Genomic DNA, 21,069 nt, shown 5'->3' with positions numbered 1-21,069 from the left:
TTGCAAAGAGCAGTGGAGTAGAGTGAGCTAGTTAAACAAAAGCAAAGCAAAACAAAACAAAACAATAACCTCTCTGACACTTCACAAATGAAAGTTTTTAAAGATCTCATATTTATATTGTTGTCTACTGTCAAATTTTTAGCTTCAGCTTAAAACTGTACAAGAGTAATTGGTGGTCTGTTCCACAAGTGGTATATGGTCTGATTTTGATTGCAGATACTGGGCTTGTCCAGTGATTGTTTCCACAAATACACTTAATCTGATACCTGTGCAATCCATCAGGTGAGGTTCATGTGTAAAGTCACCTTTGTGGTTTTTTTTAAAAGGTATTTCCTATGAATAAGTCATGGAGTGCACATATCCAATCATTTATCTCTGGCCTCAGTTCTGCCACCAAGTCCATACTTTGCTGACTACCGTTCCTTCCTCATCATTTCCAACTTTTGCATTCCATTCACTAATAATTATCAGTATGTCTTTATTGTAGATTTGGTCAATTTCAGACTGCAAAAGGTGGTAGAAACACTCAATCTCCTCTTCTTTGGTTTTAGTTGTTGGTACATATAGTTGTATTTACACGTCTTCCTAGTATATGGGTAGATCATATATCACTCACAGCATTGTACTTCAGGATGGATCATGAAATTACCTTTTTACTATGAAAACAATGTAGTTCTTCAGTTTTTAATTCTCAGTAAAACAGATCATGTGATTGATCAAGTGTTCTAGTCAACATTATGACAGATGGAGAAAGGATTAAAGGTGTCAGTGATTTCATCTTCCTTGGATCAACAAGCAACACCCTTGATACCAGAAGTCAGGAAATCAACAAACGTATTGTTTTGGGCAAATCTGCTGTCAAGGACCTCTCAAAAATGCTGAAGAGCAATGATATCAGTTTGAAGACTAAGGTGTGCCTGATTCAGGCCATGGTCTTTTCAATCACCTAATATATACCAGAAAGCTGGACAGTAAATAAAGATGACAGAGGAAAAATTGATGTCCTTGAACTGTAGTGTTGGAGAAGAGTACTGAATATCTCATGAACTGCCAAAAGAAGAAACAGATATGTCTTGGAGAAGGTGCAGCCATAGTGCTCCTTGAAAGCAAGGATGATAAAGTGTCATCTTTCACACTTTGGACATGTAGCTAGGCGGAGCTATTCCTTGGAAAGAAGCATCATGCTTGGAAAGGTAGAGGTTCAGCAATGGTGAAGAAGAAGACCTCCAACGAGATAGACTGACATAGTGACTTCAGCAATGGTCTTGCGTATTTTGGAGATGATGAGGATGGCACAGGGTTCAGCTTGGCTGGTCATTGGGTCTCTGTGAGTTGTACCCAGCACCTAACACCAGAAAGATGTTTAATTGTGTGTTATTGATTGTGTAAAGGTATTTCCCTGTGTGGATAATAACAAATTATGGATAGCATTGCAAAAACTGGAATCCCAAAATATTTAATTGTACTCATGCAAAACCTATACATAGAACAAGAAAAAAGCAGTGTCTGAACAGAACAAGGAAAGGCTGCATGGTTAAAATCAGAAACGGTATGCATAGAAGTTATATCTTTCCTCCCTACCTAGTCAATGAGTATGCTGAACAAATCATTTACGAAACTGGACTGTATGAAGAATAATGTCGCATCAGAATTGAAAGAAGACTCTCCAACAACCTTTGTTATGTAAAGAAAACTATCTTGTTTGTAGAAAGTGAAGATGACTTGAAGCACTTACTGCAGAAGAGCAAAGACTACAACCTTCAATACAGGCTACTTCTCACAGTCAAAAAAACCAAAAATCCTCACCTCTGGACCGGAAAACAATGTCTCATGATAGATGGAGGAAAGATTGAAAATGCTAATTATTTTGACTAGGATCTACAGTCAACATCCATAGTAGTAGCAGTCAAGAAATCAAAAGATGTGTTGGGTTGTGGAAATCTACTGTCAGGGACCACCCTAAGTGTTAAAGGGCAAGGAAATCAGTTTAAAGACCAAGGTGCACCTTATCCAAGCCGTGGTATATTCAGGTACTTCTGTGCATCTGGCAGTTGGATACTGAATAAGGCTGACAGGAGAAGAACCAATGTCTTTGAATTGATGTTGATGAAGGGATTGTCTATCTCATGGACTGGCAAAATAACAGACAAGTATATCTTGGAAGAAGTGTAACCAGGATGTCCCGTAGAGGCAAGGATGACAAAGCTTATTTGGGCATAATATTAGGAGGGGTCAGTCCTTGGAAAAAGACGTCATTCTTGAAAGGTAGAGGGTCAGTGAAAGAGGGGAAGATCCTCAAGGAGGTGGATTCACACAGTAACTGTACCAATAAGCTCGAGCATGCAAGAAATTGTGAGGATGGCGTGGGTTAGGGTAAGCTTCAGGTCTGTCATCGTCAACTCAACAGCACCTAACAACAGTGATAATGTATCTTTAATTATGATGAGAGTCTATGCTGGTCATAATCAAACTGTATTTTTTTTTCCTGGCAAGATGACAGTAATTCCCAGGACCTTTTCTCAGATCTATCAATAGCACACACCCAGATGATTTGATAAAGAACCTCACTGTTTGTCTTGTGAGCACCTTGAAAGTGCTTTGATACCCTTTATCGAAGGTCTGGATGGACTGCATATGACAGACTGGATTTACAAACCCAGGAAAGAAGTCAGAAAAAAATGACTAGCAGTTCAGAGTTTAACGAAGATTAACAGTCAGTATAAAGACAAGATCTTGTTGTCCTCTTGGGGTGACTCTAGAAGTCTGGCCCCAATCCTGGACAAACTTTCTCATTTCCTCGATTCCTTTCCTCATTCCTGGAGGTCATCTGCCTAACCCTGTTCTGGTGGCTTCTCTCAGTGGGAGCTGTAACTTGCCTTTGTCTCCTCTACTTCATCTCGGTCAGTATGCACCTTGGAGTCCTGTCCCTGTCTCCACTGTATTTTTCTCCAAAGCAGTTACCATAGCAACCTCATTATGTAGTACTGTTTGTCTCTCAAAGAAAATATAAGCTGAATGTTGACTGGAACTGGCCTATTTTGTTCACAGCTGAAACTCTTGAATTAGAACACTGATTGTTATACTATTGACACTCAATTACTCTTGATTGAATTAAAAACAGATGTGTGAACACATCATCAGCCTTGCTCAGTCAGGTCACTCCCACAAAGAAGTCCCCAGACAGGCCAGCCTCATCTTAGACTTCACTGTTTCACGAAATTCCAGGTTGACTAAACTTAACAACAGAATCCACTTCACAACACCAGATCACTCAGGCGGGAGAATCAAATCATGGCCATCACACACTAGTAAACTCCTTTCTAAGACAATGTTGATATTTTCTTCTTTTGTCTCAGAGAACGAGCAATTGGTCTGTGCTTATCCACAAGTGCCTAATGGAGGTGATTTTTATTCTTTAAGTCCCAATTTGCTGATCTTTAAAATGGGGATAATTTCTTTTTCTTACTTTACTACTTGCTACGTAGATCAAATGAAACAGGGCATTTATTTATGATTGGATTTCATTCCCCTATAAGTATTTCTGTGCATGTCTGCTGTGTGGGGAGAGGTATGTGTGTATGGTGTGTTTGTGCAAGTTAGCAGAGTGTTGGTGCACATGAAATCTTAAAAAGGCAGGGGGGAGGAGTACATGGTCAGGGAATGAGGGGAGACCACAGGGTTATGGGGCGGGGGAGGAGACCTCAGAGTCACGGGGGTGGGGGGGGCCAGATCACAAGGTCACGTGATGAGGAGGGACCACAGAGTAACAGGGAGAGACCACAGGGTCGGGGGAGGGGGGAGACCACAGGGTCACGGGGGGGGGGGGAAGACTACAGAGTTACAGGATGTGGGGGAGACCACAGGGTCACTGGGGGTGATGATGTTCAATAGTCTTGGTTTAAGACTTTCTGATATTCAGTGACTGTCTGAGGGCTCTTTTCTGCTTATTCACAGATCAAAGCTCATGATTTGTTCTTGTACCTCCTCCCCCTCAGCCCTGTACTTGGAGACTAAAAGTGCTTTGGCCCAAGTCGCACCACTCGGTGTTCTGTTGAGCCTTCACAGTCTGTCACGTACACTTCTGTGGGCTCTTGATAGAAAAACGTTGATCCCTGTGGAAAGAAAGTGCAGTCTGTAATGCTATGCTAATTTTATAACTGACAGCCTATGTGTTGTTAAAGCTGGACTTTAATGGTGCTTTCATGTATGCTTGCCTTGGCAGCACAGATCTTAACCACTAACTAAGCCTCCCTACACTTTGTAGTTGTTATGTGCCATCTAGTCACCTGTGACTCATAGTGAATTCAGCTCTATCTTGAGCCAGTCTCTTTTTGTCTCTGACACACTTACCCCCATTTTCTAGTTACTGTGTCAATCCTTCTTATAGGGGGTCTTCCTCTCTTGCAATGTCCCTCTACCCTTCCAAGCTTAATATCCTTCTCCAATGACTGATCCCTCCTGGAAACATGTCCAGAGTGTATGAGATGGAACTTCAAAACTCTTGCCTCCAAGGAGCAGCCTGGTTTCACCCTTTCCTATAGCAATGCAAAGTAAGGCAACAATTGGATGATTGGGGCTGATGGCGTGTTGCTAACAGAAGCTATTTCTTGGGGAGGTACAACACGCTTTGAAAGGTCGAGAGTTCACAAAAGAGAAGACGACCCTCTGTGAGGTGGTTTGACACAATGACTGCAGCAATGATCTCAAGTTTGTCATAATAGGATGAAGATGGCACAGGATAGGACAGGGTTCAGGTCTGTTTACAGAGTCACTATGAGTCATACTCAACATGACAACACCAAATAACAACTTTTTAAACTCATACATCCATGCCCTTTGCTGTGGACTTTCAGTGCTTCTTCAGACCCCCACCCCCTGCACCATTAGAGCATGCAGAATATCATTCCTCCCTGCTGCTGCATGTTGGGCTGTCATGGGACTTGCTTTGACCAGATACATGCTAGTCAACATAATGTGAGAAGTGGCCTGAAAAGTTTCTGGTATGCTGAGTGAACTAACTCCATCTCATAAGGACAAATACTGCATATGACTATTATTGTAAAAATAGAAGGATAACTAGTAAGATGTGGATAAAAGTCCAAAGGGGGAATGGTGTGTGGGCAGGGGGAGTGAGGATGGGGATAGAAGGAAATCACAGCGTTGTAGAGTTTGGTGCATGGAGGGAGGTGAAGGAATTAGGATAGATCTAGTTGGGATCTGAAAGGACAGCATGACTGTGGGCATGTTGTTGTGTACCGTCCAGTCAAAGCAAACTCACAGCTGACCTTCTGGCAGGTTTTCAGAGGCAGTTAATTGTATGGGAGGGGATTGCTCATTCTTCTCCTGCAGAGCAGGTGGTGGCCTCGAACCACATGCCTTCACCATGGCAGTGCAGCTTCTTGCCACAAGGCCACCGGAGCTTCCTAATCATGGGCATAGATCAATGGTGATTCATTTTCTAAAACACAGTGTGTGGGAAGAATCATTTGAAACACAATGTGAATGAAGGAGTATATGAAACACAACGTACCTGAATGAAACACAATGTATAAAAATTTTGTATGCAAATCAATATAAAATTAAAAAATAAAAGCAATTCTTGGTGGATTGGCTAGACCTCTCTTGACATCATCATGATGACACTAGCATGTTCTTTGATTTCTGGAAAATAAGGGCACATGTGGGTCAGCTGTGAGCTCAACGTACAGCCTGGAGTCCAGTCAATATGAATCCAGTCAAGACCAACTGGTTCACAAATGCATGCACGAAACAAAACAAAACAAAACACCCAGTAATTAATTCTCACAAGAAAATGGGATTTTGGGGTTTTGTTAAACAGCAAAATACTAACTAGTTCACATATTCTTTAAGTGGATCGTTTTCACAACAACTGTTCTGTACTAAGAGCTTCTTGGCAGTCCCAGCGAAACCCCAAAACATTAGATTTTGGTGCTGACCTCCTTTTAAAAATTTTTTTTAATTAAGCTGATTTCTAAGTATTATTTCATCCACAGACAATTATTCTTGGATGCTATTAAATCTGGCTACTCTCACTTTTCTGATCTCATCTTCCCATGGTGTTTTGTTTTTCTTTTTCTACATTCACTCTGTTCAACACACACAAACTTCTTTTGCTTTTACTTCAACAATTCTTCCCAGAATCAGGAATTTTTCTCTTACTTCCCTCAGCTGGAACATGTTCCTCTAGGTTGTTCACAAGGTTTACTCTTTCTCTACCTGACCTGTGGCCTTTAACTCTAACCTTCTGAGTGCAGAACACCATGATCACCTTTGCCCTTTGACCTTCATGACATTCCCAATCCCTCTTTTCTGTTTTAGTTTTCTACAAAACAATTTCTGTTTTCAATTGCTTCCGTCACAAGTTAAAATATGTTAGTTTAAAAAAAAAAGATGGAAGAACAATTGATGCATTTGAATTGCAATTTTGGTGAAGAATCTAGGTTACACCAAGGACTGCCAGCAGAACAGACAAGTCAGTCTTAGAAGAACTTCAGGCCCCAAGTGAGACTCTTCACCAATGAGGATGGTGAGACTTCATCTTGCCTTCTGTGTATGCGCCGTTTGGTGGTGTTGCTAGGCGCTGTCAGGTCAACCGCGACCGACAGTGAACCTATGAATAGCAGACCTGTCCCCTGCCCTTTCCTGTGCTAACCTCATTATCACCGATGCACTTGAGCCCATTGTGACAGTCACTGTGTCAAACCATCTTGTTGAGAATCTTCTTCTCTTTCACTGATCCTCTGTCTTACCACACATGCTGTATTTTTCCAAGAACTATTCCCTTAGCAACATAGAGAGAGGCCAGTTGGCCTGGTGGACAAAAAGTGATGATACCAAGCTAAAGGTGGGTGACTCTAATCCATGGCCTTCAGGCCTGTTTTTTGATGGTTTTTGGTGAAACATTCTTCTAGGTCATATAGCCCAGGTCTGTCCACTTGCTGCATAGAGGTAACTTGTTGCTGTGAAGCTGAAGACTGATGTGTCAAATGTGATAACAGTTACCCGTGGTGGACAGTGTTTGGTGGAGCTCCCCAATTAAAACAAACTTGGAAGTAGGAATGGCATCCACTTCTATAAATAGCTTGCCTCTGGAAACCCTATGAACCTGGAAAAAGGATGAAAGTCATGCAAGTGTTGAGGAGTTTTGTTCATAGGGTCGCTATAAGTTGCCTATGACTTGACGGCATTTAACAGCAACAGCAACAACAACAATCCCCTTCTAAGCATCCCCAAAGTATGTGAGATGAAGTTGTACTATCCTTGCCTCCCATGAGCACTTGGGTTGCACTTTTTCCAAGACATATTTGTTCTTTTAACAATCCACGGGGTATTTAGTACTCTTCTCCAGCATCACAACTCAAAGGCATTGGGTTTTCTTCTATCATCCTTGTTCATTGTCCAACTTTCAGACGCTTTGTTGTTGTTGTTTTAGATCATTGAATCAGAACTGACTCATGTTGACCTACCAGTAGGTTATTAGGGGTGAAAAAAAATCACAGGATGGTTTTTTTTTTTCCTTCATAGCAGCTAGTGGATTTGAACCATCTATCTTTAGGTGGTCCTCAGAGCTAGTTTTTAATTTTGTTTGAAACGAACATTCTCCTAAGTGGTACAGCACTGTTCTGTCATTTTGCTGTACTGAGGTGACTTGGGACTGCTGTGATACTGAACAGTGTGCCATTGGTGCGTCAGATGCCTTAACAGTTACACATAGTTGACAATGTTTGGTAGAGCTTACAGATTAAGACAGGCTTGAAAGCAGAAGTAGCATCCACTTCCTAAACATGCCTGTGGAAACTCCATGAACTTAAAGAAAGGACAGTAGTTATAGAACAGGGTTAAGGTCTTTGGTTTATAGGGTCACTACTCGACAGCACTTAACAACATATAACAGCAGGCCCTTGTCTTCATTTTGGATTTGGGTGAAGCGTCTAGACTCTGTAAGATGGTGCTTTTGTTTTTGTTGAGGATCAATCTGTATGGAATGTTTGGGGTTTTTTTTATTTATTTATTCATTTATTTAGGGGAGCTCTGGTGGTCTAGTGGAAAGGAGTTGCAACTACAATCCCAGAGGCGCATGGTTCAAATCCACCAGATGCTCTGCCAGGAAAGGAGGGACAATCTCCTCCTGTACCAGTCAGATCTGATTTGATGGTACACTCACACAAAAATAAAAAAAAAAATAAATAAATAAAAGTATTTATTCATTTATTTATTTATTTTTTTATTTAAACCTCTGGTTTAGAGTCAACAAGACCTCCTCGAGGGCCTTTGTATTTAAAAGTTGGGCCCAAGTGATTATATTTTAATCCTTTGTTACTATATTCTGGAGGAACATTCTTCTAAGTCATACATTACTCTTCTGTCAATTTGCTGTGCTGAGGTAATCTGGGCTATGATGCTGTGCCTTGTGCCATTGGGGTCTCAAATACCATAGTGGCTGCCCATGGTAGACAGTGTTTGGTGGAGCTCCACGTTTAAGACAGGTTTGGAAGCAGAAGTGGCATTCACTTCCTAAACCACATGCCTCTGGAAACTCTATGAACTTGAAGAAATAATGATAGTTATAGAAAGGCCTCAGGTCTTTTGTTCATAGGGTTGCTATGAGTGGTGCTTGAAGGCAATCAACCTCTGGGTTGGCAGCCCAGTTTCTTGCCACTAGGTTTCCAGAGCTTCCGTTCAGATGCATTTGGAAAGGTTCATTATTAGAAAAGGACATTATGTTTAGTAAAGTAGAGGGTCGCCCCAAATGAAGAAAATCCTAACAAGGTGGGTAGACTTAATAACCCCAGCAATGACTCCAACATATCAGTGATCACAGGGAAGGTTCAAGCCAGGGTAACTTTTGTTCTATTATACAAAACATAGTAGATGGTAAAAAAACAACTTAATATATATGCCACATATTTTTGTTTGATTTTCAAAGTGTTTGTGTGTGTGTGTGTGTGTGTGTGTGTGTGTGTATAGTTTGTTGTTGTTGGTATGTGCCATCAAGTCACTTGTGACTCATAATGACCCTGTACAACAGCCCTAAATTCTGCTATCCCTTGCTAATCTCATTGCCTCTGACACACCCACCCCCATTACCCCCATTACCCCAGTGATGGAATCAATCCATCTCATTGAGGTTCTTCCTCTCCTGTGTTCTCCCTCCACCCTCCCAAGCATGATGTCCCTCTCCCAAGGACTGGTCCCTGCTTGCAACATGCCCAAAGTAAAGATGAAGCTTTAGAGTCCTTGCCTCTGAGGAGGAGCCTGGTTTCACCCTCTCCAGGTCGAACTTGCTTGTTTTCTTAGCAGTCCATGGTATATCCAATACTCTTCTCCAGCACCACAGCTCAAAGACATCAATTCTCCTTCTATCATCCCTCATCATTGTCCAGCTCTCTGAAGCATAGCAAATAATGGCAAAGACTATGGCCTGTATCAGTCCCAGACTGACATAGATAGATAGCTAGATAGCTAGCTAGATAGCCTAGCTAGCTCATAGCTAGATGATAGATAGATAGATAGATAGATAGATAGATAGATAGATGATAGATAGATAGATAGATAGATAGACTTATATGTGTATGTATTTATTTTTTTATCCTGTTTTTAATCATGTTTTTATCATGTTTTTTTAAAATCTTCCTTGACTGAATTTTAAACTGGATTTTTAAAAAGGGATATTGCTATCTACACAGATATAAAGAAGCTCTGATGGTATAGAGGTAAGGAGTTGCACTTACATCTCAAAGTCACACAGTTCTAATCTGCCAGCTGCTTTGCCAGAAAGATGCATAATCTCCTTCCATGTAATTTACTGCCTCTGAAAACCCACTAGAGGGTCAACTGTGAGTTGGTTCTGACTCAATGGTACACAACAACAACATATTTATTACTGTCTATATGTCGATATATAAAGACATGGGTGGGTACATAAATTATACACATAATATAGTTATCTGTTGTCATCTTACCAGGGCCCCTAGTGGGCACTCGGTAATGATGAGTGAATTAATAAATATCTTATGTACAAAATACAGGTGGCCAAAAGAACAAGCAAATCTGTCTTAGGAGAAGTACAGCCCGTGTTCTCCTTAGAGTGAAGGACAATGAGACTTTGTCTTACGGTCTTTGGACACGATCGCAGGATAAATCAATCCTGGAGAAAGATGTTATGGTTGGAAGGGTAAAGGATGAGTAAAAAAAGGCAGACCCTCCATAAGATGAGTGGATAAAGTATTCACAACAACGGGCTCAAAACCATAAGTGTGTGAATGACAAAGAACCTCGCAGGGTCTTATTCTGTTACTTGTATCAGTTAAAATTAACTGGATGGTACCTAACAGCAACAACATCTGTATAAAACATGAACTCCTATTTTATTAGAGAAAACACATCGAACAGTTTGTGTTCTGTACCATGTGAAGAATGACTTGGGAATAGGGAGATTGGCTGGAGTTAAGCTGAGGGGAGCAGTTAGAATACCAGTGAATAATCCAGGCAAGACATGACATAAAGTAACTGAACCCAGACAGGATCTCCTAGTAAAAGGAAGGGGTATATAGAAAATAGTGAGAATAGGGGATTGCAGAATATGGTGATTACTCAGATATGAAGTGTATTAAGAAAAGTAATAACTAGTAAAACATGTATGGAGACGTATGAGGGGAAGGGGTTGGAGCAGAGGGGTGAGGATATGTAGGGGCAAAACCACAGGGTTGCACAGGTTGGTGAGTGGAGGGAGGAGATGGAGGAAATGGGAAGGATCTGGGTGAAAAGGCAGGATAATGATTGGCTAGGTCTAATGGTGATTTATTTAATAAAACAATGCATGGGAATGATTGTATGGAACACAATGTGAATGAATATTAATTATGATAGCAACTCAATACTACAACTTCAAGCTAAATACCCACAATTCCTTTTTTCCTTAAACAAACAGCGTCTTAGAAAAATCTGTGATTGGGAGTCAGAAACTGAGCTCTTTTTACTTAAGGTCTGTACTGTCCAAGAGCGTCTTTGTATAAGACATGAATTTTCTTTGAACTCAATTATTATCAGTGGAATTATGAGCATGATGTGAATCAAGTCTTTGTCACTGGAGTATCTGAATGATCTTTTTGCTTCAACATTCATACATCTATAGTTATTTGCTGAGGATTCTGAGACTTCATCTGACATATTTTGGGCATGTTGCAAGGAGGAACCTGTCCTTGGAGAGGGACATCATGCTTGGGAGGGTGGTGGGACAATTCAAGAGAGGAAGACCCTCGATGAGATGGATTGATTCAGTGACGGGGGTAATGGGGTTGGTGTGTTAGAGACAATAAGATTGGCACAGGATAGAGCAGGGTTAGGTCTGTTGTATATAGGGTTGCTATGAGTCTCAGACGTCTCAATGGCGCATAACAACAACAGCAACAATAACAATACCTCTATTGTAGGCTGCTCACTGTCGTTAAGCTGCTAGGAATTTAGCTAGTGTTCTAGTTGGAAAGATGCAGGGTTAAATCACTTGCATCAATAAGTAAATATTTCCTTTAAAAAAATAACCAAAATTAGTGCACTATTCATGAGTCCTGAGAAGAAAACAATAGAAACTTGCTACTCATCCAATAGAAAGATTTCTTAAAGGTCGTTGTTGTTGTTGTTATGTGCCATTGAGACGTCTGAGACAACAGTCCTAAACCCTGCTCTATCATGTGCCAATCGCACTGCCTCTGACACACTCATCCTGATTACTCCGTCACTGATCCAATCCACCTCATAGAGGGCCTTCCCCTCCTGCGCCGTCCCTCCACCCTCCCAAGCATGATGTCCCTCTCCAAGGACCTGTCTGTCCCTCCTTACATGTCCAAAGTATGTCAGACGAAGCCCCAGAATCCTTGCCTCCAAGGAGCAGCCTGGTTTAACCCTCTCCAATATGAATCTGTTTTCTAGGAAAATTTTGTGTTGCTGTGGTAGTTTTTCTCTCCTAGTAAGACCTTAAGCATATTTACAAACATTAATCCAAATCCAGTAAAGAGTTCTTTGTCTCTTAAAGAAATGAAGCCAGGGAAAACTTGAGATTCCTGGGTCCTTTGCTGTAGCAGCACAGAAAATATCTCTGAAATCCACACATATGAAATGTAATAGATTATTGTTTAGAGTATTTCCACTCCTTGCCCCCAGTCTCAATGGGAGAAGGATATTTTTTCAAGCCAGCGGATGTTGATGCTGATCACGTGTCTTGGTTAGACCAATGGAATGTGAGCAGATATGACATTGTGCCAGGTGCTTTCTTTGACCTCAGGAGACTGTGCATGGTTTTCTGGTACGACTGCATGCAGAGCTTTTTCTCAGTATTCTTACTATTTCCGCCAGCATCCCGAAATAAGAATCATGGCCAAAATTGCCCCAACCAAATCACAGACCCAGGATTGGAAGTAGAGTAGCCACAGCTACACAGAGGCATATGATTAAATGAATGTTATTTTAAATCATGAGTGATTATTATTTTAAAGCACTAAATTCTAGAGTGGTTTTTTTTATGCGTTATTTCGATGCCAAATTGTTAACCAAGTCACACGGCAGCATTCTGTCTCACAGCAACTGAAACAGTACAGCGATAGAGAACTGCCAGAAATACAAGCTGGGTTTAGAAGAGGCCATGCACTATGGACATCATTGCCAACATTAGATAATCTTGGTGGAAAGTAGAGAATACCATACAAATGCCTATTTGTATTTTACTGACTATGCAAAGACGTTTGACTGTGTAGATCACAACAAATTTTGGGTAACACTGAGAAGAATAGGAATCCCAGAACACTCGATTGTTCACATGTGAAACCTATACTTGGACCAAGAAGTAGTCATCCAAACAGAGCAAGGGAATACTACAAGGTTCAAAATCAAGAGAAGAGTTCATCAGGAATGTTTCCTTGCTCCAAACCTTCTTAGTCTATATGTGGAATGAATCATGCAGGAGGCTAGACTCTGTGAAGAAGAAAATGGCGTCAGGATTAGAGACAGACTCATCAACAATCTGCATTATGCCGATGACAGAACCTTGCTCACCGAAACTGAGAAGGACCTGGAGTGTTTGCTGCAGAGGGTCAAGGACTTCAGTCTTCAATACATATTGAAGCTGAGCATCAAGAAAGTAAAGAATTTCATCACGGGACCAGTTGGCAGCACCATGACAGAAGGAGAAGAGATTGAGATTGTTCACAATTTCAGTTTGCTCAGTTCCACAATCAGCACTTGACATCAGCATTTGGAAATCAAAAGACAATTGCATTAGGAAAATCTGCTGTCAGGGACCTCTCCAGAGTGCTGAAGAGCAACTAGAAGCTAAAATGCCGTGATCTTCACAATTACTTGCTATGCCTCAGAGAGCTGAACAACAACTAAGGCTGACAGAAGAAGATTTGATGCCTTTGAGTTGTGGTGCTGGAGGAGTATTGAATATACCGTGGACTACCAAAAGAACAAACAGGCTTGTCTTGGAGAGGGGAAATCCAGGTTGTTCCTTGGAGGCACAGATTTTGAAACTGTCTGATATATTCTGGGCATGTTGCCAGGAGGGACCAGTCCTTGGAGAGGGACTTGTACTTAGAAAGGTGGAGGGACCATGCCGGAAAGGAAGACCCTGGATGAGATGAATTGACACAGTAGCTGGTGTGTTGGAGACACTGAGAATGGTTCAGGATAGGACTATTGTTCGTAGGGTCGCTATGAGTTGTAGTCGACTTGATGACACATAACAACCACAGTTAGCCAGGACCACATCATTAACACATAAACTTTCTCAGGTGCAATGCACCTTAAGATCTCAGGTCTCTCTCTAAAGGCTTACTCTGTTCACTGTCTAATAGATCGAAGGGCAGAATTAAGGCAGAACGATGTCTAAAGAAGAGCCTCTGGGTAGAGCAAGCAGTTAATGAGATCAGGCTGCTGTGAGAAATGTAGACAGAGTTAAATCAGCCCTGAAGTGTCTTGAAAGAGGCCTGTGACCTACTTCCGAGATATCAGCCACCTTATCTAGCACAGTTCTAACATGATGCATGTGGACTTTCCATGAGCCGGAAGCAATTTCATGGCAACTAGAAGTGGTGCTGGTACATTTTGAGAAAAATTTGTTTATAATACTTCAAAAGCCCAGGAATAAGCTTTACTTCTCTACTATTTAGTCATTTTTAAGACTTAATGTTTTTCAACCAGAGACAATTTTGACTCTTAGGATTACTTGTTACTATCTGGAGATACTAATTTCTTATAATGATTTACAGTGAGAATGCTACCGGTATCTAACGGGTACAGGACAGGGGCACTGCTGAGCATCCTATGCGCAGGCCACTGGACTAAACCCACAAAACGTTATCTAGTTTTAATGTCAATACTCGCTCCCTTGGAGTAGATTATGAGTCATGGTGATCCTTCATTGGGGTTCTGAGGCTGAAAATCTCAAGAGAAGCCCTCCTTCAACTTTCTCCCACCGAGAAGACAGTGGCTTTGAATTGTTCTTCTTTTAATTAGGAGCCCACTATGTAACCCATGACACCATCAACTGCATCTAACCACAGCATAGATATTTTAAGTTATCTCATGTTGTTATTGTTAGGTGCCCTGGAATCAATGACAACTCATAACAACCCTACGGACAACAGAGTTGAACCCTGTTCTGTCCTGTGCCCACCTCACCATCTCTGACACACTTGAGCCCATTGCTGCAGTCACTGTGTCAATCCACCTGACTGAGAGTTTTATGTTCCTCTTCTCTTCTTCCATCCTTCCACCTTTCCAAGCATGGCGTCCTTCTCCAAGGAACAGCATCTCCTAGCAACATGTCCCAAGTATGCAAAACAAAGCTTCACTATCCTTGCTTCCAAAGGACAATGTGCCTTCACCTTTTCTAAGATTTTGGCAGTTCATGGGATGGATATTCAATCCTCTCCTCCAACACCGTTGTGCAAAGGCATCAATTTTTCTTCTATCATCCTTATCCGTTGTTCAGATCCCAAATGCATAGGAAGTGATTGAATCAGCTGCACCTTTGTCCTCAGACAGACATCGTTGCTCCTCAGGAGTCTGGAGCTGTTCCTAACTGCTGACTTTCCCAGAACAATACATTTCCTGATCTCCTGACTGCTGGTTCTAATTGTATTGATTGCGGATCTAAGTAAGATTGGAAGTCACTCACAGTTTTCAATCTTTCTCCTCCTATCATGAAGTCATCTATCTTTAGTAGTAAAATTTTGTTTTCTTGATGTTGAGACGCAATCTATATTGAAGGTGGTAGTGTTTAACTTTATGCAGCAAGTGTATCCAGTCCTACTCACTTTCAGCAAGCAAGATTGTGTCATCTGCATACTAAAGGTTATCAATGAACGTTCCGCAAATCCTGATGCTACATTCTTCTTCATAGAGTCATGTTTCTTAAATAACTTGCTCAGCATACAGTTTGAAAAGGTATCAAGAGATCCATTCCCATTCCCAAAAAAGGTGATCTAAAAGAATGTGGAAACTATCAAACAATATCATTAACATGTAAGCAAAATACTGCTGAAGATAATTCAAAGATGTCTAGAACAATATGTAAACAGGGAACTGCCAAAAGTTCAAGCTGGATTCAGAAGAAGTTGTGGCAGCAGAGATATCATTTCCAATGTTAGGTGGATCCTGGCTGAGAGCAGAGAATACCAGAAGAATGTCTATTTGTGCTTTATTGACTATGCAGAGGCTTTTGTCTGTGTGGATCATAACAAATTAGAGCTAATATTGAGAGGAATGGGAGTCCCGGAACACTTAAATGTGCTCAAGTGAAACTTACACCTATACCACAAAGCTGTAGCGCAAACAGAACAAGGAAACACTGTTGTTGCTAAGTGCTGTCGAGTCACAGGCGAGTCATAGCGACCCGATAAAGGAGAGTCCTCGACTCTTGGGTGCCTTTCATCCTCTCTCCAGGTTCATGGGGTTTCTGGAGGCAAGCTATTAGGAAGTGGATGCCACGGCTCCTTCCAAGCTTGTTTTCATTGGGGAGCTCCACCCCACTCTCTGTCCACATTGCGTAGCCAACCATTAACGCATTTGACACATCAGTGTCACAGTGTTCAACCTCACAGAAACCACAAGTGACCACAATATGGCAATTTGTACACCAGGGCTATGCGAACTAGAGGCATGTCTGAACAAAAACAATGAAAGGCCGGAGGGCTGCAAATTAAAAGTCATCCACCTTTGGCTTGGCAGCATCGCTTTCTGTCCACTGGGCCATCTGATCTCTCTCTGTGTGTTGATATTATTGTGGTTAAGTGCTGTCGAGTCACAGGCAACTCATAGCGATCCTATGAAGGAGAGTCCTCAATGCTTCGGTGCCTTTCATTCTCTCTCCAAGTTCATAGGAAGGAAACACTACATGATTTATAATGAAGATAGGCGTGTGTCAGGATGGTATCCTTTCTCAGTCATCTCATAGCCATGTGAAAAGTTGGACAATGAATAAGAAATACTGAAGAAGAATTGCTGGCGTTGAATTGTGTTGTTGGTAAAGGATATTGGAATAACACGGGAACCAATCTGTCTTAGAAGTGCGGTCAGAATGTTCCATACAAGCGAGGATGACAAGACTTTGTCTCTCATACTTTGGACATTTTCTCAGGAGGGTCTAGTACATGAAGATCACAACCTCAGGGAGGCATATGGACACAGTGGCTACAACAGTGAGCTCACACACAGTAGTGATTAGAGCATGGTGCATGAGAGGCAGTGCTTTGTTCTGTAGAACATAGAGGTGATGAGTTGGAGCCAGTTTGATGACATCGAACAACAATTACACATGTCAACAGTGTCAATTTTTTAAATCTCTTGGCTAAATACATGATTCTTAGTGCAAATGACTCTCAAGCATAGAAAACATTTATAAAGAGCACAGCATTAAAATTAGCATTATTCATTAGGAACAAATAGGAACCACTGGCAGGTCAATGATAGTATTATTGGCTGTCCCTGAGAAGAGATGTGAATTCCTGTACCGTGTTTTTTAATCCCCTGAAAAATGTAAAGCAATTGTCTCTTCTTAATGGTGGGCATAGTTCAGTGATGATCCATTTTCTAAAACATAATGAACGGAAATGATTGTATAAAAAAACAATGTGAATGAAGGATAGTGTGAAAGACAGCGTACACGAACTTTGTAAGTAAACCAATAAAAAAAAAAAACAACAAACAAAGTGATTGTCCTTTTTTGAGATTAAAAAATTTATTGGACTTGATGATTTCACCAAAGTTTTTGTTTTTCACAAGGACGTCAAAAAAATTCATCACTCAGATAGAAGTCCCATACCTCAGTCTTTACAACATTTAGTTATTCATCCCCTCTCTCATCCATTTGAATTATTTATGGGTCACTAGTGACAAGCTGGATACTCTTAGGATTTGTCATTCTTACGATGTCAGGTTTAATTTTGTCTTTCTAATGTTTCAGATTCAGAATACAAGAGTGCATGTGAGGTCACATTTATTCTGAGTACCCCAGGAGTGAACAGTGGAGTTCTGGCCGCTCTACACTTTGGAACATACCTTCTTGTGCTGTGCCCTCTGGTAGAGATACTTGAGATGCATTTTCCCGCCCTTTCCTGCAGAAAACATATACAGATGAGGAGGACTGTGTGTCAAAAGCAAGGGCAACACTTTATCATGGTTAGAGGTGAGTGCAGAAATTTCATGTGTAACAATTCAAGTATACAGATTGACTTTACCAAGCATCTTCCCTAATGTATTCTCTAAGTTAGTGTCACATTTTGTAAGCAAAGACCACCACCAGTAAGTGAGGAATGACGTGAAGCTAAAGAACCATGGTGACCCCAAGATAGACTCATTAAGTTGAACCTGTAATTACTAGATTACAGGTTTCATTTTGCCTTAACAAAAAGGAATTCTGTGGTAGATTCACAGGCCAGCTGATACTGAGTCAGTTCTGACACATAGCGGCCAGTTAAACACTGCCTGATCCCACGACATCCTCACAAATGTTTGAGCCTATTGTCAGAGGCGCTGTATAAATATCTGTTGTTGAAGGTCTTCTTCTGTTTTGCTGACCCTCTCTCAGGTATGATCTTCTCCTCCGAGGACTGGTCTCTCTTGGGCTGTGCTAGATCTTCAGAAATTTCGGACAGAGCAAAAACGTGCACCTTCATTCTGTGAATTCAGGGAGAGTGGTTGACCAGGGCAGTCCATGATCGCATTAGCTCTAGTCCATCACTTTTTCAGCTCTACTCTTTTGAATCCACATCGAGTAGGGAGCTTCCCAATGAGCTAGGGTTTGTGGAACCAAGGACACAAGCAGAGAGCTGGGCCAGAGTTGGACACACAGCTCTGGAGAGACAGTATCTGAACATAAAACTTCCCTGACCATTAACTTGGAATACCGTTTCTTATTGTTTCCTAATTGAATTCTTCTTCTTCCTTTTTTTTTTTTAATTAATCCTATTAACTTTTTCAGGAAATGGTTTTGGTGTTTGGGTTTTTTTTTTGTTTTGTTTTGTTTTTTGGTGGTGGTGGGTTTTTGCACGTAGTAAGGAAAGCTCAAAAGGCAGCTAGCGGAATCCTGAAGTCTCTGGGTGGTACTGCCCACTCAGCTATTAACTGAAAGATTAGCAGTTGTGGTCCACATAGAAGTGCTTTGAAAGGATGACCTGGGCTCTCTGCTCCTCTCAATCAACAGATTGCCCTCTCTTCTTGCACAACCTCAGCTGCATCCTTGAGACACAATGGCGAAGGTCAGAATAAATGGATTTGGCTGTTTTGGGCTTCTGATCACCTTGGATGCTTTTAACTCTGGCAAAGTAGATGTTGCAGTCATCAGTGACCTCTTCACTGACCTCAACTACATGTTCTATATGTTCCAGTATGATTCCACCCATGGCAAGTTCAATGCCATAGTCAAGGGTGAAAATGTGAAGCTGGTCATTAATGGGAAAGACATCACTATCTTCCAGGGGTGAGATCCTACCAGCATCAAGGGGGGTGATGCTGGTGCTGAGGATGTTGTGGAGTCCACTGGTGTCTTCACAGCCTTGGAGAAGGCTGGGTTCACCTGAAAGGAGGTGCTAAATAGGGAATGATCTTTATTCCTTCTGCTGATGCCCCATGTTTGCGATGGCATGAACCATGAGAAGTTTGACAACTCTCTCAAGATTGTTAGAAATGCCTCCTACACTACCAACTGCTTGGTTGCCCTGGCCAAGGTCATCCATGACAACCTTGGCATTGTAGAGGGATTCATGACCACAGTCCACGCCATCACTACCACCCAGAAGACTGTGGATGGCCCCTCTGGAAATCTGTAGCATGATAGCTGTGGAATTGCCCAGAACATCATCCCTGCATCTATTGGCAGTGCCAAAGCCAAGGGCAAGGTCATCCCTGAGGTGAATGAGCAACTTACTGGCGTGGCTTTCTGTGTCTTCACCACCAATATGTCAGTCATGGATCTGACCTGCCATCTGATCTGGAGAAAGCTGTCAAATATGATGATATCAAAGAAGTAGTAAAACAGGCAATGGAAGGGCCCCTCAAGGGCATCCTTGGATACACTGAAGACCAAATTGTCTCCTGTGACTTTAACAGTGGCACCCAGTCTTTCACCTTTGATGTTGGGGCCAGCATTACTGTGAATGGCCACTTTGTCAAACACATTTCCTGGTATGACCATGAATTTGGCTACAGCAACCGGTGATAGACCTGATGGTTCACATGGCCTCCCAAGAATAAGAGCCCCTTGGACCACCAGCCCCGGCAATAGCACTAGAAGAGAGAGAGTGACACCCTCCACTGCTGAAGAGTCTTTGCCCCAACTCTATCTCCTCGCACACTGAGAATCTCACATCCTTGACACAATTTCCATCTAGTCCCCCTGATTAAGGTGAGGGGCTTAAAGAGCCTGTCTTGTCATGTACCATTAATAAAGTGCATTGCTGTTATTGATGTTATGTGTTATCAAGTTGCCTGTGACTCATAGGGACCCTATGTACAGCAGCTCTGAAACCTGCCCTGTCCTGAGTCAGTCTGATTCTGATACACCAACCTCTATTGCCCCAGTTACTGTATCAATCCATCTCATCCAGGGTCTTCCTCTCTTGTGCTATCCTTCCACCATTCTAAGCATGATGTCCTTCTCCAAGGACCGGTCCCTCCTGGGGGACCGGTATGTGCCCAAAGTAAACGAGATGGAGTTTCAAAATCCTAGCCTCCAAGGAGAAACTTGGTTTCACTCTCTTCAAGACAGACCTATTTGCTTTTCTGGTGGCCCATTGAATATTCACACCACAAGTCAAAGACTTGGCCTTCTTTCTGTCAACTCAACTACTGAAAGCTTTTTGAAAGTCCTTCTGTGACATATGTGGGACACAAGAGGGGTTGACACAATGGCAAATGGCTCCGGTCACAAGAAAACAATGATCCTTCACAGTGGACTGGCAGGTGCTTCCTTTATGTTTTCTCATTTCATCTTCACAAAAACCCTGTGAGGTAGACATAAGTTTGTTTTTGTCAAGTGAGGACACTGGCTCGCAGAAGTAAAAGAAGAGACTCAAATTCTAACTCAAATACGCCTGCTTTTCAAGTCCATATTCCTTTTCCCTTAACTACAAAAGCCAATGTAGGCTCTTTTATGACATGTTACAATTCAAACAAATATAACCTTTATTATGGAAAAATACAAGTCCTTCCCAGAGGGAAGAATCAAAGATCACAAAGTCTGTCCCTCTGATGAAGGAGTCCCACCACATAGGGTTTTTGCATCTTGTGGAGCGGCAAGGGATCTGTTCTGTGTTTGCAAATCTCATTTGGCAGAATCCAGGCATGCACACTGTGTCAGAGTCAGTATATATGTGCTCCCACACAGGTTAGGGCCAGGTGACCACAGAGACTGTTACTGTCTCTTTCTGACTCATCTGCTTCATGCCAGAGTCCACTTAAACCAAAGGTGGCTTCACCTCCTCTGCCTTCGGGCTTCTACTTTATTCCCTGGGCTTGTTGATATTATCAAAGGTAACAACCAGCAGCCACTTGCTC

General features: G+C 41.8%; 1 pseudogene; it reads left to right on the top strand.

The window, feature by feature from the left end:
- The first annotated feature begins 18,764 nt into the window (after positions 1 to 18,764).
- Positions 18,765 to 19,732, top strand: LOC102873544 (annotated as a pseudogene).
- Positions 19,733 to 21,069: the final 1,337 nt, after the last annotated feature.

This window comes from Elephantulus edwardii, unplaced genomic scaffold (genome assembly GCF_000299155.1).
Source record: "Elephantulus edwardii isolate Elephantulus edwardi_28Jun2011 unplaced genomic scaffold, EleEdw1.0 scaffold00138, whole genome shotgun sequence".
Classification (NCBI taxonomy): domain Eukaryota; kingdom Metazoa; phylum Chordata; class Mammalia; order Macroscelidea; family Macroscelididae; genus Elephantulus; species Elephantulus edwardii.
This window is presented reverse-complemented; position numbering and strand designations above follow the sequence as displayed.